Genomic DNA, 13,376 nt, shown 5'->3' on the forward strand with positions numbered 1-13,376 from the left:
GGGATGTACCGACCCATTCGGTACTGCAGCGTCCTCCTTGCTCAGCATGACTTCTCTTAGGATTCCCTTGTCTGTTTCACAACAGACAGAAGAGTTTCTGCCCACATAGAAAGCTGCCACATTTTGGAGCGACCTGCATCTTTATCCTGCTGCAGTTCCTAGGCTGTAACTCTCTGACCCGCTGGCACAGGACAGCAGGACCCTTTCAAATGTTGCGGTGCTGCTGCACTGTCCTGGGCTCTTAAGCCCTTTGGGGTGTCTGGGCTCCCTGGCTCCTCTGAGCTGTACCAGCTCCCAATCTTCACTAAACTAGAATCAGGAAATGTTCCTGTCTTACCCACAGCTAGCTCCTCCTATAGCTAACTATGTACACTATAATGCCCCTTCTAGTGTCCCATCTGAGGTACTGCACTTTCCCTATAATACAGTAGTATGCATTGTAAGCAGCACACAAAATGGCGTAGTAAATCTGGCAACATAGCAGCAAAAAGGTACACAACAATTATAATCATATATAGCATCCCTATTCTACAATGAGAACCAGGTCGGTTCTTAAAGGGGTAGGGGCGAGTACCGGTCTTTAGAGCCCCTTACACAGCTTTTTTTGACAAGTGATGGCAACTGGTACTGGGGATTGCAACGACCATCAGCTTTGGGAGAACGTGTCTAACAGGCGGAAAAGGCAGCATTTCCGTGGCCAACAGATTGAAGATGGTGGAGATCAAGCTCTTAGCTTTGGCATGTGTAGGAAGAAACATTCTTTTACATGACAACAACTGCAGGATCGAGGGCTGGCTGCTGTGCTGAGAGAGGGTGAAGTAGGCAGAACATGACAAACTGCTGGACTTCAGCTAACGGGCTCTCACTCACCCCGACTGTAAGGGGTAAAGAAGAGGAGGTTCTGCGGCCAGAAACCTTTGAGAACACTTGCCATGGTGACAGAGAAGGAAGAATCAGCAGATGCAGTTGATGGGACGGCCAGTGGTTAACAAGGCCAGTGGTTGGCAAGGCCCGTTAGTCTGCATTTTAGCGCAGTAAGGTTCCCAGACTAAGGCTTGTTGATCATGCATGTGCCAGTTCATGCATGTAGTAGTCAAATGATTGCAATTTTTGCCTCTACTTTGCAAAGTTGGCAGATAATTTTAGTTGAGTCATCCTTTGCAGTCTCAAAAAAGACACAGGCGAGGAAACCCTTGTAGCCCCTGTGAACTGCAGACTTGAGACCGCTGCTGACCACAGCCAGAGTTATGGCTGTGGATGCAGTTCTTGTAGTGGTTACACCACTCCATGTCTGTGTGGCAAGCCGAAACATAACCTCCTTGTCTTCCTCCTTCTCCACCTCCTCTATTGAGCTACTCAGCTGTGTGCCTCTGGCTTCACACCAAATGGAATCTACAACCTCATCATCATCCTCTCTGCTATCCCACTCCTAGTGCCTGTTACACAGCCAATAAAGGAGGTGAACCTGGCTGGGGGTACCTGTACCGAGCCGGGTCCGGAACTGTTGAGACTGTCTCCCATGTTGCCTGGGGGAAGAGATGAGAGACCGGAATAACCTCATGACCCGGGTAGGAGGGGTGTTCTGACCTGGTGGTTAGGACAATAATGGACCTGATGATCAAGAGCACCCGGAAAGATCTGATAGCTACAAAAACACGGGACAAGCTCTGGGAAGTGGAAACTCTGCTGACCGCAATCCCTAATCCTATCACACACACTAGAAATAGCCGTGGATTGTTCCTAACGCTTCCTATGCAACTCGTCACAGCCTCAGAACTAGCTAGCCCTAAGAAAGGAAAAATAAAGCCTACCTTGCCTCAGAGAAATTCCCCAAAGGAAAAGGCAGCCCCCCACATATAATGACTGTGAGTTAAGATGAAATCACAAACATAGAGATGAAATAGATTTAGCAAAGAGAGGCCCGACTTACTGGACAGACAGAGGATAGAAAAGGTCACTTTGCGGTCAGCACAAAAACCTACAAAAAGCCACGCAGAGAGTGCAGGGACAAAAACCTTCCGCACCGACTCACGGTGCGGAGGCGCCCCTCTGCGTCCCAGAGCTTCCAGCAAGCAAGGCAATATTCACAATAGCAAGCTGGACAGAAAAAATAGCAAACAGGAAAATAGCAAAGAGGAACTTAGCTTCTGCTGGAGTAAACAGGTAACAGAACGATCCAGGAGTGAACTAGACCAATAGTACAACATTGACAGCTGGCATGGGGCAAAGATCTAAGTGGAGTTAAATAGAGCAGCCCACTAACGACTTAGCCTCGTCACCTGTGGAAGGAAACTCAGAAACACCCACAGCCACCAGAGAAAGTCCATGGACAGGACCAGCCGAAGTACCATTCACGACCACAGGAGGGAGCCCGACAACAGAATTCACAACAGTATCCCCCCTTGAGGAGGGGTCACCAAACCCTCACTAGAGCCCCCAGGCCGACCAGGATGAGCCAAATGAACGGCACGAACTAGATCGGCAGCATGAACATCAGAGGCAAAAACCCAGGAATTATCTTCCTGACCATAACCCTTCCACTTGACCAGGTACTGGATACGCAATAACGACCTATGGAACACATTATGGATGGCAAAAGAAGCTGGAAGGGCCAAACGAAATGAGATAGGATTGATAACCTCAGAAATCTTATACGGACCAATGAAACGAGGCTTAAACTTAGGAGAGGAAACCTTCATAGGAACATAACGAGACGACAACCAAACCAAATCCCCAACACGAAGTCGGGGACCCACACAGCGCCGGCGGTTAGCGAAACGTTGAGCCTTCTCCTGGGACAATGTCAAATTGTCCACCACATGAGTCCAAATCTGCTGCAACCTATCCACCACAGTATCTACACCAGGACAGTCCGAAGACTCAACCTGCCCTGAAGAGAAACGAGGATGGAAACCAAAATTGCAGAAAAACGGTGAAACCAAAGTAGCCGAGCTGGCCCGATTATTAAGGGCGAACTCAGCCAATGGCAAAAAGGACACCCAATCATCCTGATCAGCAGAAACAAAGCATCTCAGATATGTTTCCAAAGTCTGATTAGTGCGTTCGGTTTGGCCATTTGTCTGAGGATGGAAAGCCGAGGAAAAAGACAAATCAATGCCCATCCTAGCACAAAAGGATCGCCAAAACCTCGAAACAAACTGGGAACCTCTGTCCGAAACGATGTTCTCCGGGATACCATGTAAACGAACCACATGCTGGAAAAACAATGGCACCAAATCAGAGGAGGAAGGCAATTTAGACAAGGGTACCAAATGGACCATCTTAGAAAAGCGATCACAAACCACCCAAATGACCGACATCTTTTGAGAGACGGGGAGATCCGAAATAAAATCCATAGAAATATGCGTCCAGGGCCTCTTCGGGACCGGCAAGGGCAAAAGCAACCCACTGGCACGAGAACAGCAGGGCTTAGCCCGAGCACAAGTCCCACAGGACTGCACAAAAGAACGCACATCCCGTGACAAAGACGGCCACCAAAAGGATCTAGCCACCAAATCTCTGGTACCAAAGATTCCAGGATGCCCAGCCAACACTGAACAATGAATCTCAGAGATAACTCTACTAGTCCATCTATCAGGGACAAACAGTCTCTCCGCTGGGCAACGGTCAGGTCTATCAGCCTGAAATTTTTGCAGCACCCGCCGCAAATCAGGGGAGATGGCAGACAAAATTACCCCCTCTTTGAGAATACCCGCCGGCTCAGGAAAACCCGGAGAGTCAGGCACAAAACTCCTTGACAGGGCATCAGCCTTCACATTCTTAGAGCCCGGAAGGTACGAAACCACAAAATCAAAACGGGAGAAAAATAACGACCATCGAGCCTGTCTCGGATTCAACCGTTTGGCAGACTCAAGATAAGTCAAATTCTTGTGATCTGTCAAGACCACCACGCGATGCTTGGCTCCTTCAAGCCAATGACGCCACTCCTCGAATGCCCACTTCATGGCCAACAACTCTCGATTACCAACATCATAATTGCGCTCAGCAGGCGAAAACTTTCTAGAAAAGAAAGCACATGGCTTCATCACCGAGCCATCAGAACTTCTTTGCGACAAAACAGCCCCTGCTCCAATCTCAGAAGCATCAACCTCAACCTGAAACGGGAGCGAAACATCTGGCTGGCACAACACAGGGGCAGAAGAAAAACGACACTTCAACTCCTGAAAAGCCTCTACAGCTGCAGAAGACCAATTGACCACATCAGCACCCTTCTTGGTCAAATCAGTCAACTGTTTAGCAACACTAGAAAAATTAGCGATGAAGCGCCGATAAAAATTAGCAAAGCCCAGGAACTTTTGCAGGCTCTTCACAGATGTCGGCTGAGTCCAATCGTAAATGGCCTGGACTTTAACAGGGTCCATCTCGATAGTAGAAGGGGAAAAATGAACCCCAAAAATGAAACCTTCTGAACTCCAAAGAGACACTTTGACCCCTTCACAAACAAGGAATTCGCACGAAGGACCTGGAACACCATTCTGACCTGCTTCACATGAGACTCCCAATCATCCGAAAAGACCAAAATATCATCCAAATACACAATCAGGAATTTATCCAGGTACTCTCGGAAGATGTCATGCATAAAGGACTGAAATACTGATGGAGCATTGGAAAACCCGAATGGCATAACCAGGTACTCAAAATGGCCCTCGGGCGTATTAAATGCTGTTTTCCATTCATCGCCTTGTTTAATACGCACAAGATTATACGCCCCTCGAAGATCTATCTTGGTGAACCAACTAGCCCCTTTAATACGAGCAAACAAATCAGACAGCAACGGCAAAGGATACTGAAATTTGACTGTAATTTTATTAAGAAGGCGGTGATCAATACAAGGTCTCAAAGAACCATCCTTCTTGGCCACAAAAAAGAAACCTGCTCCTAACGGTGATGACGACGGGCGAATATGGCCTTTCTCCAAGGATTCCTTTATATAACTCCGCATAGCGGCGTGTTCTGGCACAGATAAATTGAACAATCGGCCCTTAGGAAACTTACTACCAGGAATCAAATTAATTGCACAATCGCAATCCCTATGAGGAGGTAGGGCACTGGCTTTGGGCTCATCAAATACATCCCGATAATCCGACAAAAACTCTGGAACTTCAGAAGGAGTGAAAGACGAAATTGACAAAAATGGAACATCACCATGTACCCCCTGGCAACCCCAGCTGGACACAGACATAGATTTCCAGTCCAATACTGGATTATGAACCTGTAGCCATGGCAACCCCAAAACGACCACATCATGCAGATTATGCAACACCAAAAAGCGGATATCCTCCTGATGTGCAGGAGCCATGCACATGGTCAATAGGGTCCAGTACTGAGGCTTATTCTTGGCCAAAGGCGTAGCATCAATTCCTCTCAATGGAATAGGATACTGCAAGGGCTCCAAGAAAAAACCACAGCGCCTAGCATACTCCAAGTCCATCAAATTCAGTGCAGCGCCTGAATCCACAAATGCCATAACAGAATAGGATGACAAAGAGCAAATCAGAGTAACGGACAATAGAAATTTAGACTGTACCGTACCAATGGTGGCAGACCTAGCGAATTGCTTATTGCGCTTAGGACAATCAGAGATAGCATGAGTGGAATCACCACAGTAAAAACATAGCCCATTCGAACGTCTGTGTTCTTGCCGTTCAGCTCTGGTCAAAGTTCTATCACATTGCATAGGCTCAGGCCCATGCTCAGATAGTACCGCCAAATGGTGCACAGCTTTACGCTCACGCAAGCGTCGATCGATCTGAATGGCCAAAGACATAGACTCATTCAGACCAGCAGGCATGGGAAATCCCACCATGACATCCTTAAGGGCTTCAGAGAGACCCTTTCTGAAGATTGCTGCCAGGGCACATTCATTCCACTGAGTGAGCACAGACCACTTTCTAAACTTCTGACAATATATCTCCGCTTCATCCTGACCCTGACACAGAGCCAGCAAGATTTTCTCTGCCTGATCCACTGAATTAGGTTCGTCATAAAGCAATCCAAGCGCCAGGAAAAACGCATCAACATCACGCAATGCCGGATCTCCAGGCGCAAGGGAAAATGCCCAGTCTTGAGGGTCACCATGCAACAAAGAAATAATGATCTTTACTTGTTGAACAGGGTCACCTGAGGAGCGAGGTTTCAAGGCAAGAAACAATTTACAATTATTTTTGAAATTCAAGAACTTAGATCTATCACCAAAAAACAAATCAGGAATAGGAATCCTAGGCTCTGACATCGGATTCTGAACCACAAAATCTTGAATGTTTTGTACCCTTGTAGTGAGATTATCCATCCAAGAGGACAGACCTTGAATGTCCATGTTTACACCTGTGTCCTGAACCACCCAGAGGTAAAGGGGAAAAGAGAGACAAAACACACTGCAAAGAAAAAAAAATGGTCTCAGAACTTCTCTTATCCCTCTATTGAGATGCATTAATACTTTTGGCCAGCTGTACTGTTATGACCTGGTGGTTAGGACAATAATGGACCTGATGATCAAGAGCACCCGGAAAGATCTGATAGCTACAAAAACACGGGACAAGCTCTGAGACGTGGGAACTCTGCTGACCGCAATCCCTAATCCTATCACACACACTAGAAATAGCCGTGGATTGCTCCTAACGCTCCCTATGCAACTCGTCATAGCCTCAGAACTAGCTAGCCCTAAGAAAGGAAAAATAAAGCCTACCTTGCCTCAGAGAAATTCCCCAAAGGAAAAGGCAGCCCCCCACATATAATGACTGTGAGTTAAGATGAAATCACAAACATAGAGATGAAATAGATTTAGCAAAGAGAGGCCCGACTTACTGGACAGACAGAGGATAGAAAAGGTCACTTTGCGGTCAGCACAAAAACCTACAAAAAGCCACGCAGAGAGTGCAGGGAAAAAAACCTTCCACACCGACTCACGGTGCGGAGGCGCCCCTCTGTGTCCCAGAGCTTCCAGCAAGCAAGGCAATATTCACAATAGCAAGCTGGACAGAAAAAATAGCAAACAGGAAAATAGCAAAGAGGAACTTAGCTTCTGCTGGAGTAAACAGGTAACAGAACGATCCAGGAGCGAACTAGACCAATAGTACAACATTGACAGCTGGCATGGGGCAAAGATCTAAGTGGAGTTAAATAGAGCAGCCCACTAACGACTTAGCCTCGTCACCTGTGGAAGGAAACTCAGAAACACCCACAGCCACCAGAGGAAGTCCATGGACAGAACCAGCCGAAGTACCATTCACGACCACAGGAGGGAGCCCGACAACAGAATTCACAACAGAGGCGCCAGATAAAAGCAAATGCACGCATGGCTGCTGTGAGCTTGGCGCGATCTAGCAGCGTGTCGCAGGGTAGAAGTGTGCTCCGTCCTCTGAGCAATGGCGCTGCAACCAGTCTTGCCTGCTGGCTCCTGCCGTCTTTAGCAGGGTCATTGGCGAGAGAGGCTCCGTGACCGAGACTACCGCGCATGTGTGGAAGGGAGAAAGCCGTGTGCCAGTCAAGCACCCGCGGGCCTGCCTCGCCAGTTGCTGTACTTCAGCCCACGATTGTGCCTGGAAGGACTGCAGCCCTCTTTACTTTGGTCGCACAAGTTTATGGACTGGGGGCTCAGCGGAAGGGGCTGAAGACAGACCACTGCCGCCAGAAGACGGACCGTCGTTTAAATGACCCCATCTGTGGACAAGTCCACGGCCGTTGCCGGCGCTACAACCCCTGCGGCCTCAGCTGAGGAGGATTCTCAAGAGCACGATAAGTTTTGACAATTGGACTGCACCCGCCGGGTGTCGTCTTGTACGCCGGGTCCAGACCAATGTGTATATGGTGGGTGGGGGGGAGTGGTTCCGATGACGAAGAGGGGGCATCTCACAGGAAAGTGTGAGTGGAGTATCACCCTATTACCTCATTGTAGCTGCAGCGTGGGGTCTCTGTGCTAGGGAGCGGCGGCGGCTGCTCTTCTTTGTGCTGCCATAACAGTTTGGATCAGATTTATCCGAGTTCTACGCTGAGCACTTACTCTGGAGTTTCCGCCTAAATCTTCTAGTAGTGACATGACAGATGAAATCCACGATGGATCCATTCACTATAATGAGGCAGCAGAGTTACTCTGGACTCCATCTGGCCTCTGTTCAGCGGTGTCCTTTTCAGAAGTGCAAAAAACTGTGGTTGACCGCACTTTTATGCACTCCTAAAAAGACGCCACCATATCACAGGCCAGATGGCATCAATAGTGACTCCATCTGCCTCAGTATAGGGAATCTGGGGTTCCATCTTAATCATGTATTTCATAGATTTACACGGAAACTCCAGTGTAAGCGCTCAGCGCAGAGCACAGGATAAATGTGAGTCGAGCAGGCGAAGAATTGGTTTTATTTATTTTTTACGCCGTTCCATGTGCCCTATAATTGATTAGACAATAGCTTTTTGTGTTTGGCTGCTGTCACACACTAAAAGGCACTTTTTACTGTGTATCACCATATTTTGAGAGGTTGAATTTTCCTAAATTTTTGCTGACACATCATGTTAGGACTTGTTTTTTTGCAGGACAAATTGATGTTTTTATTGGTACCATTCTTGGGCACATAACTTTTTTTGATCATGTGTGGTAAAATTGATAAAGCAGCTTTATTCTTCAGGTCAGTACGATTATAGTGATTCCACATTTATATCAGTTTTTTATATTTTGGCGCTTTTACAAAATAAAAGCTATTTTGTATAAAAAGTCATTATTTTTGCATCTCTTTATTCTGAAAGCTATAACTGTATTTTTCCACTGACAGCTGTATGGCAGCTTGTTTTTTTTTGTAGGACAAGATGGCGTTTTCAGCTATACCATTTGTATTTATTTATTTTTTTTTATTCTGTTTTATTCTACTTTTTGTTCACGCCGTATGATGAAAAAGCATGCTCTTTTTCCAGGTTTTTAATTATTTTTTTTCTTACATTGTTCACTAAAGGGATTAACTAGTGTGACAGATTTATGGGGCGGTTCATTCCAGAGGCTGCTATACCAAATATGTGTACTCTTTTTGTTCATTTATTCTTTACATAAAACACAAATTTATGGGTATAATATATTTTTATTTTTTATATATTTTCTGATTTTTTTTTTTTAAATATTTGTACAATTTTTTTTCTTACTTAGTGCCTCTGTGGGACTTTGACTTTTACCAGAATGCGCGAGCATTGAAATGCTTTAAAACTGTCAGTTGTGTACTGACATACAAGCTTATAAGACCATGCTCTGAGCATGGTCTAGCAAGCTTGCTAGCCTGGTGAACAGGGGGTCGTCATGATGGGGGCGCCTCTTCCTGCCTTCTTAATGCAGCGATCAATATCGATTGCAGCTTTTAGGGGGCTAAACTGTTGGAAGCGGTGCAGGCATCATTCCTGGCAGTGAGATCCAGGTGTCAGCTCACACAGCTTCTGCTCTGTGCATGCAAAATCGCCATGTCGTACAAGTAGGTCCAAGGTCGGGAAGGGGTTAAAGGAAATAGAGTTGACACCTTCAAGGCAATTTTTTTTCCCTTACTGCGTGTGAGTCGCCCGCCTGGGCAGTGAGTACTCGGTACCGGGTCCGGTGCTTAAAGGGGATGTCACGGTGGCTGCGACCCGGTCTGTGGCCCTGGGCGCCCAATTAAAGGGGAAAGGTCTTTAAGGGGATTTGTGAATAAAGTCTATTGTTCGTGACACCACCTGTGGTGTTCAGTCAGTGGGGACCGATGCTGCTTAAAGGGGTCCTCTGGGGTGATGTTGTTGCAGCAAGATGGAGACGCTTCCCACAGGTGAAGCGGGGTCCCCATGGCTTCCCAAGTGTAGAGCACCGATGGTGTGGTGGATGGTATAGCAAAGAACGAGGACACAGGTTTACCGTCTTTACCTGGTTTACTGATGGTAGTAGTAGTCCTCAGTCGAGGGTACCAAGTGCAATGATAGCTGTGGTCTGGCCGGCTTGGAAGCAATAGAGGATCCCTCTGCCAGGTGAGGTCCGTAAGCCTTTCCTACTTGCACTATTTAGTTGATTAGGTCCCTGCCGCTTGAAGCTTATTGCAAGTCCCCTCTCTCCTATCCTAAGACATATGTCTGTACGACAGACAGTTCGAGCCTGTTTATAGGATCTCTTTCATGACCCGGGCTCTAAGGTCACTGCTTCACCTCAGACTTGATGCAGGCAATTGACATACAGTCCTACACCCTCCGGTTCTGTCGTGCGTCCTGGAGAACAACATGACCTCGGGCTCCCGGTACCCTGACTCTGCGCTCTGACTCCAAGAGTGTCCTTGCGCTGTTCCCCTCCTGAGCCCCTTCCTCCTCTGTGCTTCTTCCCTCTAAGCTCCTCCACTATTCAACTCTCCTTCAGATTCTCGCTCTTTCCAGGGGTAGCAGCTCCCTCGTGGCTGCTCGGCCCCTACATCTGCTCCAGACATCTTTCTCCTCTCCTCACTCTTCTACAACTCTCCAAGACTGACTGGCTCCTCCTCCAGACCAGGATACATAAAGTCTAAGAAAGCTCCCCTCTATCTGGGTCCTGAGCTCCCCCTCCTGGCCTAGATTCAGATGAGTTGAATGTGAGTGCCTTACAGAGAATCTCCCTTGCCTCCAAGCATGACATCACCCTCCCCGACAACACCGGTTACCTGGGGTGTTGCACGTATATATTTGGCTAGAGATCATTTTGGAATTTGGTTTCATTAAAAAAAATTGCACCATTGACATTTTTTTTGCATCTCTGTTGCTCTGCCTATTGCTGGCAGTTAACTGAAAATCTATCAGTGAGTTCTTTTTGATGGGAGAGTTTAACTTTTTGCAAGAGGAGCTCAGATACAAATGACATATTAGCAATTAGCTAATTATTCACTTTTTTTTTTTAAAGGGAATTTTCCTACCACATCTGTGCCGCTGCTCCCAGTGTCTGTAATTGTCTGTAAAGCTGAAGTTACGTTAACAGCGCAGCGCAGTTGCAGCCAATAACTGAGCTAATCTGCTGTGCCTGAGCAAACATTACAAGCAGCTGAGTTTACTGACTGGCTGCAGCGCTGTCAGTGTGAGGCCGGAGTCGCACTCAACTTTTTAAAAAATCGGTCCGATACTCTCGGCCGATAATCGCACCAATGTTCTCTGTATGGTCATCCGTATGTAATCCGTATGCAATGGTGGTGCCAGCTTGGGGTTGGGGGGTCGGATGACTACCTTCTCACATAGGTGGATTATCTGATGGATAAAGGAGCTTTTACAATTCCTACAATTCTCACCTAAAATAATATATTTACTATCCCCTCCCTCCTGACAGCCTGCAATCTCAGTTGGGTTTTATTCTGCAATTTTCTATTATTATTATTATTATTATTTTTGAGGGGCAGGGCCGGACTGGCCATTGGGCAATTCTGGCAAATGCCAGAAGGGCCTGTCTGGTCATGGGCTGCCTTGTCTGCTACGTTGTTAGCAGAATCAGTGTTCTCAAGACTCCCGTACTGTTAACAGTTGTGATGGAGCACAAAGTCACTGACTCCGTCATTTACCCCAGCAGGCCACGGGTATCATTATAAATATTGGTCTTGTAGTAAATCTTGCTTTCCTCCATCCACGGTAATGTTAATAATATATCCCCATCTGTTGCTTGGAAATGGGACAACATGGGCCTGTGTGATTGCAAATGCCAGGGCTGAATTTTAGTCCCAGTCCGTATCTGTTGAGGGGTATTTATAGCATCTGAGTCTTTGGCATACAGCAGCTCCTATATATCACAGGTGATACAATACTTACATATATCCTGCAACAATCCGAAAGTGGGAGAAGTTCTGCAAGACTTACATTAAGACGTGCGCTGTCAGCTCCGGCAGTGAAGTTCAGCCTGTTACTCCCTGCAATGTTGACATCTTTCTCCTTTGCCAGACGTCGGAGAAGAGCTCCTTTCATTTCTCGGAACAGTCATTTGTTAAACAAACAGAAATTGTCTGGCAGCGATGTATTCTGCTTGGGGAAAAAAAATGTTTAGCCATTTTACTCAAATTTTAGCACCTTTATGTGTAAGGCTTTATTTCCAAGAAATAGCAAAGCAGACATTTATATATTAAGGGAGACGGTCATCAGATTCATGCCGCACGAAGCACGTGTAGCATGAGCAAGTCTCAGGCGGCTGTCCGAACCATAGGCAGCATGAGTCAGACGCTACCAGAGTTAGTTCAACCATATGTGCTTTAACTCTGAAGAACAGCAGCATCTCAGAGAAAACAAGCTTTATTAAGCCGGCAAGGGGTTAGTTGTCTTGTATGACTAGTCCGAAGCAGGACCCCCATGCTGCTTACACCTGCCCCAATCCCTAGAGTAACAGATCTATCTCATATACATACATAAGGAGAGACTTGTCAATCTAAAAGAGCGGAGCTTTGAAAAGATGGGCCCCAGACTAGTCATACAAGACACATGATGAGGGGCCATTGATCAAAACCATTCTCTTGCCGGTCTAGATTACAAGGGGGGGGGGGGGGGGTCAGAGCAAATGCTCCTGATTCATAATTCATTTTTTTAAGCTATTGAAGCCTGAAACTTTTAAGAGAAGCTAGGAAAGATTTTTGGCATTTTTTTGTGCTTTTTTACTCTCTTACAATCTTTAACGATCTTACATGAGGCACCACGCTTGATGGTTTCAACAATCTTCCAGAAGGCAAAGAGCATAATTATCGCACAATAATACATGAGGCATCAAGCGTTATGGTTTATACAGTCTTACAAAAGACAGTGAGCTTCATGGTTATTAATATTCTAATTTATTTTTAGAGCACCATTGATTCCTTGGTGCCGTACATGTGAAAAGGGTTTGCAGACAAAATACAAGTGTAAATTGCAATTAACAAAATAAGACCGAAGAGGAGAGTGCCCTGCCCTACAGTCTACAGTGTAATGGAGAAGGAGAAAGTAGTTTAGGAGTGGTTACAAAGTCTTAGATGAGGCATCAAGCTTGATGGTTTCAATAGTCTTACAGAAGGCAGTGAGCTTGATGGTTACACAATCTCACCTCAGGAACGACATACCTGCATCATTTTTTAAGTAGAACACACCGGCGGTGTTTTACCTGGAGAATCTTTTCTGATGTTTTTTTCGGACATCTTTTGCCACCATTTGTTCATAACATAGTGACAGCTTCTAGGCAAAACCCACAAGAAGAATGAACCAGTCACAGCAGTCTTTCGACCACTTTACGGTTTTCGAAACCTGATTTGGTTAAAAGAAGATACAGGGGATCAAATGTGATAGCAAATCATTCTTTTTTTTTTTTTTACATCTTTTTTACTCTCTCTTGATTAAACAATTATTTATGTGGATGTAAAAAAGGCACCTACAAAAATTACACCTCTTATTATTAAAAAGAAGAC

The 13,376-nt window shown here is 46.1% G+C and overlaps 1 protein-coding gene across 1 annotated transcript in view; it reads right to left on the minus strand.

The window, feature by feature from the left end:
- COLEC10 (collectin subfamily member 10) overlaps positions 1-11,933 on the minus strand; it is a 121,173-nt gene extending 109,240 nt beyond the window's left edge. The window contains exon 1 of the mRNA XM_069731827.1: positions 11,815-11,933. The gene's annotated coding sequence lies outside the window, so the exon portion shown is untranslated. The remainder of the gene's footprint in view (positions 1-11,814) is intronic.
- Between the last annotated feature and the right edge of the window lie 1,443 nt (positions 11,934-13,376).

This window comes from Ranitomeya imitator, chromosome 6 (assembly GCF_032444005.1).
Source record: "Ranitomeya imitator isolate aRanImi1 chromosome 6, aRanImi1.pri, whole genome shotgun sequence".
Lineage (NCBI taxonomy): Eukaryota > Metazoa > Chordata > Amphibia > Anura > Dendrobatidae > Ranitomeya > Ranitomeya imitator.